At 40.1% G+C, this 12,906-nt stretch overlaps 1 non-coding gene across 1 annotated transcript; it reads left to right on the top strand.

Annotated features, from left to right (window-relative positions):
- Positions 1-9,255: 9,255 nt before the first annotated feature.
- On the top strand, positions 9,256-9,362 carry LOC141681353 (small nucleolar RNA R71). Its single transcript, XR_012558792.1, has one exon. It is a non-coding gene; the product is annotated as a small nucleolar RNA R71 (small nucleolar RNA).
- The last annotated feature ends 3,544 nt before the right edge of the window (positions 9,363-12,906 follow it).

Here is a 12,906-nt window from a genome sequence, read left to right as displayed (position 1 = left end):
TTTTATGACGCTACAGATTACAGCCGGTGATCATCCGCGAAGCAATCCTGAACCTCGCTGGGTTCTTAACAATTTAATGGGATCTCTAGGCATCTTTTAAGCCTAACATAATAAGTGGGAAAGGGACTTGTGACTTAGTCCAATTCATCAATCTCAAGAAAAAATTCTTTTATTTAAAGAGCAATTAACTTTTAAAAAACTGATGCCAAGGAGAATTTTGTTAGGGCGAAATCACGCGCTAATAATACACGCAAGTATACACGTTCGCAAGTAATATATAATACTTTCTAGTTCGTTCACACAGAGACTCGGACTAATTATGTTCAATTGAACTCACTCACCAATGTATGATTACTTCTCAATGTTAAGACAATAACACTTAGATTTGATTAACTAATTATTAACTACAATTAACTACTAGAATTAAGCACTTAATTATCACTTAGAATTAACAATATTAAAACACTCATGAGATCACAACTTCATTACTACTTCCTTCAATAGTCATTGTTATTGTCCTTAGTATGCAACAGTGATGATATTAATCGAATAACACAAAACTGATAAAAACCAACTTTCATTGTACTAATACCATTCTACCAAACATCCACAATTAAGATAGAAGTTGAATAGGCATCAATTATGTTGAGTCCCTATATGTCTACAAAAATTGACAACATAACGATTTAAGAACAAGTTATTCCTTTTGATTACACAGGGCGAATAAAATGGCTAGAGTTACCCACTAATCATGCAACATCATACATGAACCTATGCTAGCATGGCAAGTTCTAAATCTCAAGATCCACCGTCGCTTCACAAGAGATTAACACCCTATCTTATATGTTCGCGACGCACATAAGACGAATACGCACAACCAATACTAGATATCATACAATCATCACACACTAAGGTATTAAACAACTAACTAAAGAATTCCATAGTAAATCCGTTACGACCCCATGATCACGTTTAGCCCATAATAGCACTCATCATCATCATGGGTTCATATAAAAACATGATAAACAAACACAAGAGAATAATAACTAAAACTACTTATACTAAACCAGAGTACGTCACAAGAGTAAATAGGTTCAAAGTAAAAAAACTAGCATCCAACGTTACAATGAAATAAAGATTCACAAGAAAATATGCTTCCTCTTCGTTACGGTGTGCTAAAATGGTCTTCTTCCTTTTCTCCTTCACTCCTTGATTAATACCACGATCCCACCCACGTGAAATGTCTCTGAAATCTACTTATCTAGGAGTCCCATAAAACCCAGATAGCTCAGAAGTTGGAATCCAAACAGAAATAGGAGTCTAAAATAATTATTTTGAATTTACAACCCTGCGCGGCCGCTCAGCATAGCTGAGCGGGCGCTCAGCTTCCTGCGCGGCCGCTCAGCGCTCAGACCCTTTCTGGAAAAATGATCTGTTTGCTCCGTTTCTTCGCTGTAATCTAGTCCTATCTTCCCACTTGCAATGCTAAACACATGCCAAGGCTTGTTATTGATGAATTCTTTCCCGAAATGCAACTAATAACCTGAAATGCATAAACACTAGAAAAACACATCAAATACACAAAATACTTGATTTCAAGACACCAATTTAAGCTATTATAAGACGTTCTAAGTGGTATAAAATGCCACTTATCACACCCCCAAACTTAAATCGATGCTTGTCCTCAAGCGTCACAGACTCAAAAACAAAATAAAACATGCATGAATGCAATCTATATGAAATGTAGCGATCCCCCTTACTACGACCAAACCAACCAACTTACGACATTTCAACAAATGCAATTAGGCGAATAAAGATCAATCAAATCATACAAACTAACATACAACCAGAAACATGGTGTGTGGAAATGCTTAACAGATAAGCTTCAGAACTAGATCAACTATCATGACTCAACTATCCTCAAGGCAATTGCATGATTATACAAAGAATAAAAATTCTAGGCATAAAGTGACTTATAACACTTCAAGAATCCTGGAGCTTATTAAGGAATCATGCTTTTATTTATAACAACAATGCTTATTTGACTGTGCAATGAGTGAGGTGCACAAAAGACTTATACAATGGCATCCATGTAGCGAGCGTTAGGTTAGCAGATCCCAGACTATAAAAGCCTTAACTCACTAGGCACAAAGTCCCCTAAGAACTTAATAACTCGAATACCAAAGAGCCCACTCGTGATCAATTATGAATTAACTCTTTATTTATTTATTTTTTCTTTTTTTTCTCTTTTTTTTTCTTCTTTTTTTTTCAAAATTTCTGAGCAAGTGCGTTTTGCTCCATCTTGCTCAACCCTAGACTACTCGCATAAATATACGAGCCGGCTACTAGCCATTTGACGCATAGCCACAATTAGCAACGAATTCTATTTTTCACTCTATTTTTTTCATTTCATGCCTTTTATCACTAAGAACCTATTATAAAATTCTAAGCATAATAAATAGATTAGCCTCGAAAACCATCAAACCATAACAAACCATCTAGTCCTCTTAAGCATTCCCTAAGACTTAGTAAAATTACAAGTGTTTATAGCATGTATATCAACCTACACGATTCAACATCACTTTAACGCTATCACTACACTCGCATCAACATCACAAATCAATTGGTAAATCAGCGCAAAAGGGATTATGGCATATGCATGAGCTACATGACATGATAAAAAAATAAAGCTATAAATAAATAAAAAGAAAAAAACACTATATGGCAAAAATTATGCATTATATGAACTAAACTATCATGAATATGCAACTATATGACACACACACAAAATATTCCTTAACTACCACCCCCAAACTTAAAATCTTCACTGTCCCCAGTGAAGGTAGTAGAAAGGAACACAGGGTATACCTACTCGGAGAGATCATCATCATCATCACCCTCAGAGAATGGTGTATCAGGAGGCGGATATGCAGAGTCCTCACCAAAAACTGGCCACTGGATGTCAGCTCCAAGGCCTCAAAAAGTAGTCCCTAGTGCAAGGGTGAGCTCCTGAGCAAACCTGCTCTGCGTCTCGTACATAGCGTCCATCCTCCGTTACAGCCTCCTATACTGGGCATCAGCCATCCCAGCACCCTCCTGAGCTCTAGAAGAACCAGCCTCATCACGCCTTGACCTTGCCATGGTAGCACCTCGTGCTGGACGCCCTCCTGGAAGACGATAACCCAACCCATGCTCCTCGGGCTCACCACCGGTCCACTCCTGCATCGCATGCAGAGTCCCGGAATCAATAGGGGCGGCCAGCAACTGTAACTGCTCATGAGACGGCCACTGAACTCCCACCGCTCGGTAAAGCTTGGTAACCGTAGATGCATAAGGGATGTTCATGTGCTTAGCTCCCCTCAAAAACTTCAGAATTCCTTGGTAGATGAACTCACCAAGGTCCACATAGTACTCCTCATTCAAAATTTCCCACAACAACTGTGCTCTCTTAACTGTGACCTCATGTGCATGTGAAGTAGGCAAAATATTAGCACAAATAAAAGCATTCCATGCACGGGCATACCTGTTCATGGCGATCGCCGGAAAGTGACGATACTCATTAGTTCCAGTCTTGAAGGTCCAAACTATGTCCGGCCTACAGAGAGTGGCACAAATCAAATCCAAGTCAAAATCCTCAGCAGTCTTCTCGTTCCAGTTCTCCTCCGTGGGCTTCCTCTTTCTCAGCCCAATCACACGGCGAATCGCCGCAGGGTGATAATCCACCGTCATCACCCGGACCACAGAATACCCATTCTTCTCGGCCTTCGCATTCGCATAAAACTCGCGAACCACGCTCATCGGCACTGCTTCAAGAGACTCACAAAAAGCAATCCACCCCTTCTCCGCAATCATAGGCAACAACTCACCATCCCTCCCCGATGGTAAGAATCCCCTCTTCTTCAAAATTGGCTTCCCCAGAAGCCTAGTATATTCCTCCTCAGTAGCCCTATCATTCAAATGAGGCCTCGCAGCAGTACCCCTCGGCAATCAGTAGTAGGGACAGTGATGCTGCTATCGATAGTCCTTGCTCTCTTGGGTGCCATCGAAACTGAGTAAAAGTGCTTGAGATTGTGTTTTGTATTTTGGAGAGAGTTTAAGGGTTGAAAGTGTATGGGGGATATATAGGATGGGTGTATGTATATATAGGGTAGGAATTAGGGTAGAATTTGATTAGGAGTGTGTTTGAGCGTTAAAATCATGGGGTAATGGGGAAATAGGTCGTGGGTTTATGGTCTGTATTTTGTTTTTTTTTTATTTTTCGGATTTTTTTTGTTTTTATTTTTTATTGAACTTAAAAAAAATTCTTCCAGTCGGCCCCTGAGCGGTCGCTCAGCAGATCTGAGCGGGCGCTCATCTTGCTGAGCGGTTCGCTCAGCATAGCTGAGCGTGGCGCTCAGGGGGCTTCTGGAAATTTTTTTTCCAGGCTCCATTTTTCTGATTTTTTGTGGCTTTGGATAGGTTATTAACTTTTAAGGGTTCATGTAGCAACAAATCATGGGTTACCTCCCACGAAGCGCTTCTTTTTTGTCATTAGCTTGACGTTGTGTACCTTCTTCACGTGACAATAAAACGGTACTAACCACTTCCCGGTTTGCCGTGTCCCCATAGTAGTGCTTCAAACGCTGACCATTAACCTTGAATGCTTGGTCCGGATCATTCTCAAAAATCTCCACCGCTCCATGTGGAAACACAGTTTTGACAATAAAAGGTCCAGACCACCTTGATTTCAACTTCCCAGGAAAAAGTCAGAGACGAGAGTTGAATAAAAGAACTTATTGCCCCGGCATGAATAACTTAGGATGTAGCTTCCTATCGTGCCACCTTTTGACTTTTTCCTTGTACATTTTGTTGTTCTCGTACGCTTGGAGTCGAAATTCATCAAGTTCATTAAGGTGAAGCATTCACTTCTTTCCAGCTGCATCTAGATCCAAGTTCAAGTTCTTCAATGCCCAATAGGCCTTATGCTCAAGCTCCGCAGGTAAATGACATCCCTTACCATACACCAGTTGAAATGGGGACATCCCAAGTGGAGTTTTGTATTCTGCTCTGTAAGCCCAAACAACTTCATCGAGCTTTAAAGACCAATCCTTCCTTGACGGACAAACAACCTTCTCTAAGATGCATTTGATCTCTCTGTTAGACACTTTCGCTTGACCATTTGTTTACGGATGATAGGCAGTAGCAACTCGATGAATCACATTATAGCGCTGCATTATAGAAGTGAACTTATGGTTGTAGAAATGCGACCCTTCATCACTTATGATTACTCGTGGCGTTCCAAACCTTGTGAAAATCTGCTTATAAAGAAAATTCAACACTGCCTTTGCATCATTTGTTGGTAGAGCTTTGACTTCTACCCATTTTGAGACATAATCGACTGCCAGCAAGATGTACTGATTATTGCAGGACGAGACAAAAGGCCCCATGAAATCGATTCCCCAAATATCAAAGACCTCGACTTCAATCATAACATTTAATGGCAGCTCATCCTTTCTCGTAAGATTTCCCACTCTTTGGCAACGATCACACCTTAAAACAAACTGATGAGCATCCTTAAACAAAGTAGGCCAGAAAAAACCTGCTTGCAGAATACGAGCTGCAGTCTTCTCACCACTATAGTGTCCACCATAAACTGTGGAGTGGAAGTCTCGTAATATCCCCTCCGTCTCACAGAATGGGATACATCTCCTGATGATCTGGTCAGCTCCCTGTCTAAACAAATACGGTTCATCCCACACATACCACTTCACTTCATGCAGAAACTTCTTCTTTTGAGCTGTGGTCAAATTAGGAGGCATTATATTGCTGACAAGATAATTCATAATATCTGCGAACCATGGCTCTTCCTCCTGAACTGCGAACAACTGCTCATACGGAAAAGATTCGTTGATCAATGTCTTATCATGTGAAGTAGACTCGGGATTCTCCAATCTAGAGAGATGGTCAGCTACTTGATTCTCAGTACCTTTTCGATCCTTGATCTCTAACTCAAATTCCTGTAGTAAGAGCACCCAACGAATTAGTCTCGGCTTCAAATCCTTCTTGAAACCAAATAGCGAAATAGCGGAATACTGTCACCTTTGTCCCAAGCAAATAAGATCGAAATTTTTCAAAACCAAAGACTATAGCCAAGAGCTCCTTTTCAGTAGTGGTGTAGTTCATTTGGGCCCCATTTAAGGTCTTGCTAGCATAGTAGACCACATGAAAAAGATTATTCTTGCACTGCCCAAGAACTGCGGCCACCGCATAATCACTCGCATTACACATCATCTCAAAAGGCTATGTCCAATCAGGTGCTGTAATAACTGGTGCAGTGATCAAACTCTTCTTAAGAGTCCTCGGAATGCCGTCAAACTGTCATCATCAAATTGAAAGGCACATCCTTCTCAAGCAAGTGCACCAATGGCTTAAATATAATGTCCTTGATGAAACACCGATAAAAAACCGCATGACCAAGAAACTACGGATTCCTTTCACAGAAATGATGGGGGAAGATTTTCCAATTACTCCCACCTTGGCTTTATCCACCTCAAGACCCTTGCTAGAGACCTATGCCCAAGAATAATGCCTTCACGCACCATAAAACGACATTTCCAAATTGAGCACCAAAATTTGTTTCCACACACCTTTTGAGTACTACACGAAGATTATTCAAACATTCATCATATGAATGTCCAAAGATGGAGAAGTAGTCCATGAACACCCTCGACATTATTTCTAATCATGTCAGAGAATATAGCCATCATACATCTCTGAAAAGTGGCAGGCGCGCCACATAACCCAAACGAAACTCTGCGAAAAGCAAACGTGCCAAATGGACAAGTGAAGGTAGTCTTTTCTTGATCCTCTGGTGCAATACAAATCTGATTATACCCTGAGTAGCCATCCAGAAGACAATAATACTCATGATCAGCCAACCTGTCAAGCATCTGATCAATAAACGGAAGCGGGAAATGATCCTTCCTTGTGGCCTTGTTTAACTTTCTGTAATCCATGCATACTCTCCATCCTGTGACTGTTCGAGTGGGGATGAGCTCGTTCTTTTCATTTGCTACCATAGTGATACTCCTTTCTTAGGTACACATTGCACGGGGCTCACCCAAGAACTGTCAGAAATAGGATAAATGATTCCTGCATCCAGCCACTTCAGAATTTCTTTCTTCACCACCTCTTTCATGATAGGATTAGTTTGCATTGTTGCTTAACAGTCAGCTTACTACCCTCCTCTAGCAGAATCTTATGCATGCAATATGAAGGGCTGATCCCTTTGATGTCTGCTATGGTCCATCCAATAGCCAATTTGAATTCTCTCAAGATCCTTAAGAGCTTGTCCTCCTCACTACCTGAAAGGTCAGATGCAATAATAACAGGTAAAGTAGATGCATCACCTAAAAAAGCATACCTCAAGTGTTCAGGCAATGGCTTAAGCTCCAAGGTGGGTGCTTCCTCAATTGATGGTTTGAGCTTTCCTTCAGCATTTTTGAGGTAGAAGTACCAAGAGATTCAAACGCATGTCTAGCTTTCGCCTCCAGGGAGAAGCATTAAGATATTGCTAGATGTTCATTGCCATCCTCATCATCACTTGTCAAAATCCCCCACTAAGGCCTTATCTAATGCATCAGACATTAGCATATGATCGAGTTCTGAAGTAACCGCAGAATCAATCAAATCCACTTTTAAGCACTCCTCATCTTCTGTAGGGAATTTCATTGCTTTGAATACATTGAATGTCACATCCTGATCCTACACCCGCATAGTAAGTTCACCTTTCTGCACATCTATCAAGGTACGGCCTGTAGCTAAGAAAGGTCTTCCTAAGATTATGGGAATCTTCTTATCTTCCTCGAAATCCAGAATAACAAAGTCTGCAAGAAAGAAGAGCTTATCCACCTTGACTAGCACATCCTCCACTATGCCTCTTGGGTAAGTAATAGAACGATCAGCCAATAGAGACATGTAGGTGGGCTTTGGATCAGGCAAATCCAACTTTTTAAAGATCGACAACGGCATCAGATTGATGCTTGCTCCCAAATCGCAAAGGCACTTGTCAAAAGACAACTTGCCAATGGTGCAAGGAATGGTGAAGCTACCTGGATCTTTAAGCTTTGGAGGTAACTTTTGCTGCAGCACAGCACTGCATTCTTCCGTTAGAGCAACGGTCTCAAGGTCATCCAGTTTCACCTTCCTTGAAAGAATACTCTTCATAAACCTCGCATAACTAGGCATTTGCTCCAGAGCCTCAGCGAAAGGTATATTGATGTGAAGTTTCTTGAACACCTCCAGAAACTTACCGAACTGCTTATCCAGCTTTTGTTGTTGCAATCTCTTAGGGAAAGGTGGTGGGATAGAGCTTTTCTCCCCTGTATTACCCTCAGGCAGAGTGTGTTCAACAGTAGTCTTCCTTGGTTCCGCCGCTTTCTCCTTTTGCTTAGCTTCTTCATCTCCAACTTCAGCTTCTCCTTCTTTTGCTTTTTCAGCATCAACTTTCCAGACCTTAAGGTAATAGCCTTGACTTGCTCTTTAGCTTCCTTCCTGCCTGGCACTTCAGTGTCACTGGGAAGTGTGCCAGGTTGACGATTGAGCACTGCATTGGCTATTTGACCAATTTGATTTTCCAAGGTCTTGATCGACACCGCCTGACTCTTGCACAACAGCTTAAGTTCCTCAAAATCAGCACTAGTGGGTGCAGCTGCACCTCCCTGTTGAGGATATGATTGCCTTTGAGCATACTGCTGTGGTTGCTGGAATCCAGGTGGATTGAACTGTTTACTCACACCTTGCTGATATGGTTGCTAATAGCATTCTGATTATTACCCCAGCTGAAATTTGGATGATTTCTGTTGTTAGGATGATAAGTAGCTGGCACAGGCTGCTGTTGCGCTGATAATTGTTCACATACTGAACAGATTCGTTAACAAGAGAACACTGATCCGTAGCATGAGAACCTGCACAAAGCTCACAGACCATAGCTATCTGATTGACTCCATAGGTGGCTAGAGAATCGACCTTCATAGACAGCGCTTGGAGCTGCGCTGCAATAGCGGTGGCTGCATCGACTTCCAGAATACCTGCTACCTTCCCAGGATCATCCTTTGAGTTGGGTTTTGATGCTCATTTGCAGCCATAGTCTCAATAAGATTATAAGCCTCAGTATAGCTTTTGGCCCACAAGGCGCCTCCAGCTGCTGCATCGAGCATGGGCCGAGATTGGGCCCCCAAACCATTATAGAAACCAGTGATCACCATCCAATCGGGCATTCCATGATGTGGACACTTTCTCAACATCTCCTTGTAGCGCTCCCAAGCTTCGCACATAGATTCTGTAGGTTGCTGCGCAAACTGAGTAAGAGCACTCCTCATAGCAGCAGTCTTTGCCATTGGATAAAACTTCACCAGAAACTTTTACGCAAGATCTTGCCAAGTAGTGATGGACCCAGCTGGTTCAGAATGTAACCAGTCCTTAGCTTTATCCCTCAAAGAGAATGGGAAAAACCTCAGCTTGATAGCCTCATCAGTCACACCATTATATTTGAAAGTACTGCAGATCTCGACAAAATTCCTTATGTGCATGTTGGGGTCTTCAGTCGCAGCACCTCCAAAAAAAACAGAATTCTGCACCATCTGAATAGTGCCCGGCTTGATTTCAAAGGTGTTAGCCTGAATAGCCGGATGAAGAATGCTTGACTGAATGTCATCAATTTTAGGCCGAGAAAAGTCCATAAGAGCTGGATCTGCCGGAACAATACGATCACCCATGATTACTGGCTCTTTCTGCTCACTTCCTGAATCCGAATCTTCAAAATCTATCTTCTCCAATATCAAGAACTTCGTCTGTCTCCTCAGCTGTATCTAAAGTCCTCTTGCGAGTACGAGAACGAGTTTGCATAAACGCTCGCTAAAGTACCTGAAACACAACCGGAAACAATAAGTAACACGTCTTAATCACTGAGTCCTAATGACCAATGATGGTAAGTACATAAACTAAACAAATACGCCGAGTCCCCGGCAGCGGCGCCAAAAACTTGTTAGGGGAAATCACGCGCTAATAAACACGCAAGTATACGCGCAAGTAATATAGAATACTTTCTAGTTCGTTCCCACAGAGACTCAGACTAATTATGTTCAATTAAACTCACTCACCAATGTATGATTACTTCTCAATGTTAAGACAATAACACTTAGATTTGATTAACTAATTATTAACTACAATTAACTACTAATTAAGCACTTAATTAACACTTAGAATTAACAATATTAAAACACTCATGAGATCACAACTTCATTACTACTTCCTTCAATAGTCATTGTTATTACCCTTAGCATGCAACAGTGATGATATTAATCGAATAACAAACTGATAAAAGCCAACTTTCATTGTACTAATACCATTCTACCAAACATCCACAATTAAGATAGAAGTTGAATAGGCATCAATTATGTTGAGTCCCTATATGTCTACAGAAATTGACAACATAACGATTTAAGAACAAGTTATTCCTTTTGATTACACAGGGCGAATAAAACGGTTAGAGTTACCCACTAATCATGCAACATCATACATGAACCTATGCTAGCATGGCAAGTTCTAAATCTCAAGATCCACCGTCGCTTCACAAGAGATTAACACCCTATCTTATATGTTCGCGACGCACATAAGACGAATACGCACAACCAATACTAGATATCATACAATCATCACACACTAAGGTATTAAACAACTAACTAAAGAATTCCATAGTAAATCCGTTACGACCCCATGATCACGATTAGCCCATAAGCACTCATCGTCATCATGGGTTCATATGAAAACATGATAAAAACACAAGAGAATAATAACTAAACTACTTATATTAAACCAGAGTACGTCACAAGAGTAAATAGGTTCAAAGTAAGAAAACTAGCATCCAACATTACAACGAAATAAAGATCACAAGAAAATATGCTTCCTCTTCGTTGCGGTGTGCTAAAACGGTCTTCTTCCTTATCTCCTTCACTCCTTGATTAATACACGATCCCACCACGTGAAACCTCTCTGAAATCTACTTATATAGGAGTCCCATAAAACCCAGATAGCTCAGAATTCGGAAGCCAAACGGAAATAAGAGTCTAAAATAATTATTTTGAATTTACGACCCTGCGCGGCCGCTCAGCTGAGCGTGCGCGCTCAGCTTCCTGCGCGGCCGCTTAGCAGAGCTGAGCGGGCGCTCAGACCCTTTCTGGAAAAATGATCTGTTTGCTCCGTTTCTTCGCTGCAATCTACTCTTATCTTCCCACTTGTAATGCTAAACACATGCCAAGGCTTATTATTGATGAATTCTCTCCCGAAATGCAACAAATACCCTAAAATGCACAAACACTAGAAAAATGCATCAAATACACAAAATACTTGATTTCAAGACACCAATTTAAGCTATTATAAGACGTTCTAAGTGGTATAAAATGCCACTTATCAAATTTTACAAAGATCTATGCAAAGGGGTTTAAATCATCAATGAAGGATTTGAGTTATGTCTTATCAGAATGAATCAACTCTTCACTAAAAGGGTCTTCAAATGAATATCAATGGTTCAACAACCAAGGAAGAAAGTATTGAAAAAGAATCATAACATTATTCAACAAGATAGAGATCTCAAGTTTGGAGGGTAAGACATGGCACATATCCAGTAACAAAGTTTAAGTAGGATATAAAGAAAATGAAGAAGTATGAAGTTGGATTGTTGATAACTCAAGGTATCAAGGGTATAGGGATATAGTATCAAATCAATAGGGGTTTTGTGATCAAGGAAATTGAAATGGAATGAGCAATCAAATGATATCAATTATGGTACTAAGTTAAGTTGGAACAAAACAGTGATAAGGGTATGGTTTAATAAGAGCATGAATAGACATAAAGCAAGTCCAATAATCGAAAGCATGTCATAGCATTTGTAATATCTCAATCTAAAATCAGAATATTTGTAACGATATATCATGGTGACAACAATATTAACGATCATTATAAGAGCATGCTATCATGATTCAAAAGAGTGGTTCAGTACACTTGCAATATATATGTCTTAATGAAAATATCACTAGAACGATGAGGGAAAAAAACTTGTACGAAAAAAGAATTGACAAGTGATAAACATTTGCATATATCAAGGAAGTCCAGGAACACTTGCAACATATAAAATTGACAAGGGTAAACACTTGCAACATATAGAATTGACAAGGGTAAAACACTTGCCTTAAGAAGGCTGGGCTAACTTCGTCTTGATCATAGAAGTAACTGGGAGCACTACTCAACTTTGACGGAAAGCTTAATACCCTCTCCTGAGCCTACACAAAATATTAGACCTCATCAAGACACACTCTAAAAAAACTCCATCTTGGTTAAAGATTTCAAACATATTGGCACTTAGGCCTAAGTTCACATTCAACTCTTTATAATCACTTATTACTTAAATAATCATTTAAGATCACATAATACATTTAATCACATAATATAAAACTTTGATATAATGGTGCACTATTGAGTATTGAATGATCTCACTCAACCAACATGATTGACTCGAAGTGCTACCAAGTCTAGTGCAACCCAACTAGCTGTTAGGGCGAAAACATGCACTAATATTCACGCAAGTATACACGTTCGCAAGTAGTATAAGATATAAATCAGATTCGTTCCCACAGAGACTGGTTTAGGTTAAGTTCAATTTATGCACCTATGCAACAATGTATGGTTGTCGCTCAATGCTAAGACAAATAACAAATTGGGTTTTTATTAAACTAAGAGATTATACTAAATAACATTACTAAGAGAATTGAGGTTAAATTAATATATGATAAACATGGGATTCTATCTTCATTAAATACTTCATTCAATAGCCTTATTGTTCTTAACCTTAGCATGTGATGGTGATGACCT

Source organism: Apium graveolens, chromosome 8 (genome assembly GCF_009905375.1).
Source record: "Apium graveolens cultivar Ventura chromosome 8, ASM990537v1, whole genome shotgun sequence".
Lineage (NCBI taxonomy): Eukaryota > Viridiplantae > Streptophyta > Magnoliopsida > Apiales > Apiaceae > Apium > Apium graveolens.
This window is presented reverse-complemented; position numbering and strand designations above follow the sequence as displayed.